General features: G+C 32.2%; 1 long non-coding RNA gene across 1 annotated transcript; it reads left to right on the top strand.

The window, feature by feature from the left end:
• Positions 1 to 4133: 4133 nt before the first annotated feature.
• Positions 4134 to 4674, top strand: LOC133816284 (uncharacterized). The gene is made up of 3 exons (XR_009885134.1): positions 4134 to 4234; positions 4322 to 4377; positions 4455 to 4674. It is a non-coding gene; the product is annotated as an uncharacterized LOC133816284 (long non-coding RNA).
• The last annotated feature ends 1326 nt before the right edge of the window (positions 4675 to 6000 follow it).

The following is a 6000-nucleotide window of genomic DNA, read 5'->3' as shown; positions in this document are numbered from 1 at the left end:
ATTGGTCTTTTGTAAAAAAAATGTCATAATATTATTAGGGATTTTTTCATAAATATATGCAAAAATATGGTAATTAAATTTTTCTTAGTTTGTATGGACAAATTTAATTTAAAAAATCAGATTATGTAGGAATGCCAAAATGGGTCTATGGAGCGGGGCGGGGCCCCGACCCGGCGGGGCATCATTGCCCCGGTAAAATCGGGGCAGATTTCGGGGCAGGGCTTTGACCCGCCCCGCCCCGATATGAATTCTGGCGGGTCGGGGCAGACTCGCCCCAATTACCCTTTTTTTTATTTATTTTTTTATTCCTAAGTAACTCGACTGATGATGAACCTCCTCGACTAAAGTTCAGTCACTGAACTGAACCCTTTTTCTCTTCTCCTCACGACTAGACCTCTACTCTTCCTCTGAAATCGCAGAGCTTGATGCCCTAACCGGAATCCCCAATTCCAACGGCCCGGTTTCGAAGGAAGAAGAGAATTTGTTGAAGAAGCTCAAGAATCCCGAAGTCGTGGAGCAAGCCCAAAACGAAACCCTTCTTCTCCAAACCAAAGCTGCTGCTGCCAATCCAACCTTCTCCATCTTCTTTGCTAAGTTTTGGGTAATGGTGAGTGCTCTCTTCTCCATCTCCATCTTCTCCATCTTCTACTTATTTTTTCAGATGGGTATTGTATTATTTTTGCAAGAACTACACTGATTAGAATTTTCGGGTTAGATTAATATGATATTTAGATATATGGGTGATAATGATCTTTTATTATTGAAATTTTTGAGTTTGTGTGATGGGTATTTATGATTTCTTTAATTTGGGTCCATAGTTATGGTATGATTTGAATTCTGTTTTTGTGTTGATGAGGAATTTGGGTCCTCACTCTGACATATGTAGTTTTATGGCTATGAACCTCTCTTATTTCAGCTTCTAAAGGAACTAGTCTTTGGTTGATTTCTCTCAATCTTGACCCAGTTTCATCTAACTCAGTACCAACTTGTTTAGACTTCTGTAAGCTTGCCTTGAGTAACTGTCTAGCAGTTTCAAAATTCTGAGTGTTTCCCAACTCAGCCATTGCCAAAAATGTGTCCTTTCTTTGAATTTTGCATCAGTTGATAGTATGAGATTCTGACAAATAGAGTCCCAAGTTAAGACTTACACACAAAAATATTCTGACAAACAGAGTCCCAACTCACCAAAACAAGTTAAAAAAAAAAGATGAGTACCCACATTCAAACCAAACCTCACTTGCAAAACAAACATAGCTTGGAAGCCTCAACAACCAATGCTTAATTTGAAATTTGGTTTAGAATTTAATGCAAACTAACAGATAAGTCAGTCCAAAAAGAAAAGAAAAGAAAATTTTCTGAAAAATGAAGTCTCTTATTAGTGTAAACTACTTACCAGATTTCTTTGTCCACAACCTCCCAAGTCACAAGATGCTGCCAAATTTGTTTTTTACCATAGAAAATTTCTGATTTGTGTTCATCTTTTACAATATATGCTCTTAATAAGTAGTTCTTTTGTTAGGCTTGTGAATATTTAGATAATTTCTAATTGTAGTAATGATGTGTCAATTAGTTGATGTTAATGGTCTTTTTAAATCTGTAATTAGTGATATTAGGGATTGAACCTATAAATAACTAAAGTGGATAGTAGTGGGGGTTATCTGGTTTTTGTGTTTTGTGAGAAAGTAAAAACTTGGTATTTGTAACACTTTTGCTTGATATCAATAAAATACTTTACAAGGAATTCTTTCAAGTACTGTAATTCTCTTCCAGGGTCTATCGTCTTTACTGATATTTTGGTTTCTGTTTTAGCTTGTTAAATACATTAATAGCTTACTGGAAAGCTACGGTTCCTTTTTGTTGAACAGGCCAGTGACTTGGTTTTGTAGGAGTTTGGAGAGGAAAACTCTTAATAATTTTGATTAATTATAAAAAAAAAAATATAGAGCTAGCTACAGGATTTATATATTATTAAACATGGAAACATATTGCTAATGTCATTTTATTAATTCATATAGCTTCTGCTATGTGTACTTTTGTTTTGTGTTTTGGTTGGGGTCATTGATAATAATAGGTTTCGTGATGATTTTTCTACTCAGGGACTCCTGCGGATTGTGTTTCATTAGGACTGTCAGTGGCACTGTTTTCTTGGTCAAAGCCTTTACTGGTTAGAATTTATGTGTTGTAATCTTTAAGTTATATTTATACATATGTATAATATTTTTGGAGCCAAGCAGTTCCTAATTGTTATGTGGATTATGGATATAATGTAGGTTAGATCAAATACTAAACATGTCTACCCAAGATGTTATCGAATCTAATTTTGTCGATGATGTTGATTATGTTCAATCAACACATACACAAGAGGCACAATCTCTAGGAAATACAAGAGATGAAAGTGAGAGTAGAAGTACTAAAAGAAAGAGAACATCTCCTGCATGGAATCATTTTACTTTGCAAAAAATTGATGGTGTACTGAAGGCAGTTTGTAACCATTGTGGGAGGAAATTAGGGGGAGAGAGTAGTAATGGGACTAAACATTTGCTTGCTCATGTGAAAAGATGCCCAGTAATAAAGGAACAACTTGCCATGAATCCTAATCCTAATGCAAGTCCTTCAGTCACAACTTACAATTTTGATCCTGAACTAGGGAGAAAAAAGTTAGCTCAAATGATCATTCTACATGAATACCCTTTATCGATGGTTGAGCATAGTGGTTTTATAGACTATTCAAATACTCTTTGCCCTATGTTTAAAATGTTGTCAAGGAATACAATTAGGTCTGATATTTTGAAAATGTACAAGGTTGAGAAGGAAAAATGTAGCCAAATTTTGGAGAAGAATAGAAGTAGAATAGCTATAACCACTGATATGTGGACTGCCAATCATCAAAAGAGGGGATATATGACTGTGACAGCTCATTTCATAGATGACTCTTGGAAGTTGCATAGTAGGATTATAAGTTTTAAGTATGTACCATGCCCACATGATGCTGTTACACTTACTGATACATTGAGTTCGTGTCTGTCTGAATGGAATATTGAAGACAAGATTAGTACAATAACTGTGGATAATTGTACAACTAACGATGCAATGATTCCACTTTTGAAGGAAAAATTTAATTCTAACTGTTTCATTTTAAAAGGAAAGTTACTTCACATGCGTTGTTGTGCGCATATTTTGAATCTTATTGTCAAGGATGGCTTGTCTGTTATTAGTGATAGCATTGACAAGATTCGAGACAGTGTTGCTTATTGGTCGGGCACACCAAAGAGGTATGAGAAATTTGAGGACACTGCTCGTTCTCTTGAAGTGACATGTACTAAAAAGTTATCACTTGATTGTCAAACAAGGTGGAATTCAACATACTTGATGCTCAACATAGCTTTATTGTACAATAGAGTATTTGAACAATTAAAACTATGTGATTCAAGATATGTTAGATATGCGCCATCAAGAGATGATTGGATTAGAGCTCAAAAATTGTGTGACAAGTTGGAAGTGTTTCATGAGGTGACAGAGTTGTTTTCTGGAACCAAGTATCCTACAGCTAATCTTTTTTTCCCAAAGATGTGTCAAATTAAAATGAGAATTAAAGCATGGATGACAGTGGATGAGCCCTTTATTAGGGACATGGCAACTCAAATGATGTCTAAGTTTCAAAAGTATTGGGAAGAGATTCATGGGCTTATGACTGTGGATGTTGTTTTGGATCCAAGATATAAGTTTATGTTGATCGAATATTATTTTCCTACCATTTATGGAAATGATCAATGTGAGATTGAAATTGAGAAGGTCCGCAAGCTTTGTTATGAGCTACTAGAAGAGTACAGTTCTAAGTTTCCTAATCTTAGAGAAAGAAGTCAGCAAATGGATAGTGTATCAGCATCTTCTCAAACACAAATAGATGATCTATCTAACTTTGACACATATGTTAGAGTTGCGTATGGTGTAGAGAATGTGAAGTCAGAGTTAGAACTCTATTTGGAAGAGAAATTGATACCTAGGACTGATGAGTTCTTTGATATATGCAATTATTGGAAAGTAACAGGACTTAAATATCCTGTGTTGAATATGATTGCCAAAGATATATTTGCTGTGCCTATTACCACCGTTGCTTCGGAATTTACATTCAGTACTGGTGGTAGACATGTGGGTTCACACCGAGCAAGACTTCATCCTTCTACATTAGAAGCATTGATATGCACTCAAAATTGGTTGGTAAATGACAAAAAAGGTAAATATACTTATATTTATATATATATATATAAATTCATATTTTATTGTATTATTTCAATATTAATTTGTTTTATTTTCTTTACAGAAGCGACTCCACTAGTCACCATGAATGATGAAGATAATGATGTAGATCCAACTATGGTACTTAATTAAGTTTTTAAAATTCATCAAATAAATTATTAACTTCTATTATTAATACATATATTTTTTTTTTGTAGGAGCCATACATAGTTGATCTTGATGATTAAGGTAGCAGATCAATAAAGAAGATCTTGATGACGCATCAAAAGTGGAGTGCTATGTTGCATATGATAGTTTTATTTTACTTTGTTCTCTTGAGAAACTCTCAAAAGTGGAGTACTATGTTGCATATGATAGTTTTGTTTTACTTTGTTCTATTGAGAAACTCTCAAAAGTGGAATGCTATGTTGCATATGATAGTTTTATTTTGTTTTGTTCTCTTGAGAAACTCTTATTATACTTGGCGAATTCTTGATTTAAATGATGATATAATGATATGATTTAATACAATTCTCTCCTGTTACTTATATACATGCATAATATGTAAAATTGACATTTTATGTGGTTTAGAATATCTTTAATTTTAAATAGATTTTAAGTATAAAATTTATAAAAAAAAATTATTCTATAACTACTCTATGAAAGAATTGTAAATATTAAAAAATATGTTTTATTTAATTATCCTTATTCTTGTAATTATTTTTGTAAATTATAAAATAAAAAATAAAATAAAATATTTGAAGGTGTAGTTGACAAGAAGTGTAAAAAATAAAGATTGTAATAAAAAAATAATTTAAGTTTAAAGAGAATTCTAAAATTAAAATTTAATATTTCTTAAAAAAAAAAAAAAAAGCAAATGGGGCAAATGGGGCGGGGCAAACCCGCCCCGATTAAGACGGGGCGGGGCGACCCGCCCCGCTTCAAGACACTAATCGGGGCGGGGCGGGGCGGAAGCGGGGCGGGGCAGACCCGCCCCATTTACATGCCTAAGATTATGGGAAAAAAATATAGCATAATAATGATTTTTTACAAAAATATGGCATAATAATGATTTTTTTACAAAAATATGGGAAAAAAATCTCATAGAAGGGAATACAAGTTTTAAAAAGCCATAAAATAATACTTGTAAAAAAAAAAGTCATATTTTTTAAAATTTTATTAAAAACCCCATATAAAATGTAATTTTCACATTTTATTACCATATTTTCTATTACTTAATTTTATAAGAATAATTAATAAACTTATGAATGGTGAAGATTATATTATAAGCTCCCAAAAAAAAGATTATATTATAGGCTATTTTCCCCTTCTATTTTTTTGTTTTTAAGGGAAATTTTCCCCTTCTATTTTCGAATTCGTATATAATTATATATGTTAATATATTAAAGACAAGTACTACAGAAGAAATAATAAACAAAATCTTAAAGATGGATGCAGAAGAAGATACAGAATTATGCCGTACAAATTATTGGATAATAAAGCATTTGGAGGAGTTCATTTAAAAACAATAGATGACATAGAGATAAGATGAAAAGAAATAGGGATAATAACATTTTTCACGTATGTTTTGTTTTATTATTTTTTTGGACTCTATATTTTGATAAATTATTTTTTCGATTATATATTTTGTAAAATAGTTCAAATAAACCTCTAAACTCGAGTTTAACTAATTTTTTTTTAACTAAAATCACAAATAATTTACCAAACTAACAACTTATAACAAAAACACAATTATTATATCTG

Source organism: Humulus lupulus, chromosome 2 (genome assembly GCF_963169125.1).
Source record: "Humulus lupulus chromosome 2, drHumLupu1.1, whole genome shotgun sequence".
Lineage (NCBI taxonomy): Eukaryota > Viridiplantae > Streptophyta > Magnoliopsida > Rosales > Cannabaceae > Humulus > Humulus lupulus.
Note: the sequence above shows the minus strand (reverse complement) of the source record. Positions and strands in the feature narration are given on the sequence as shown.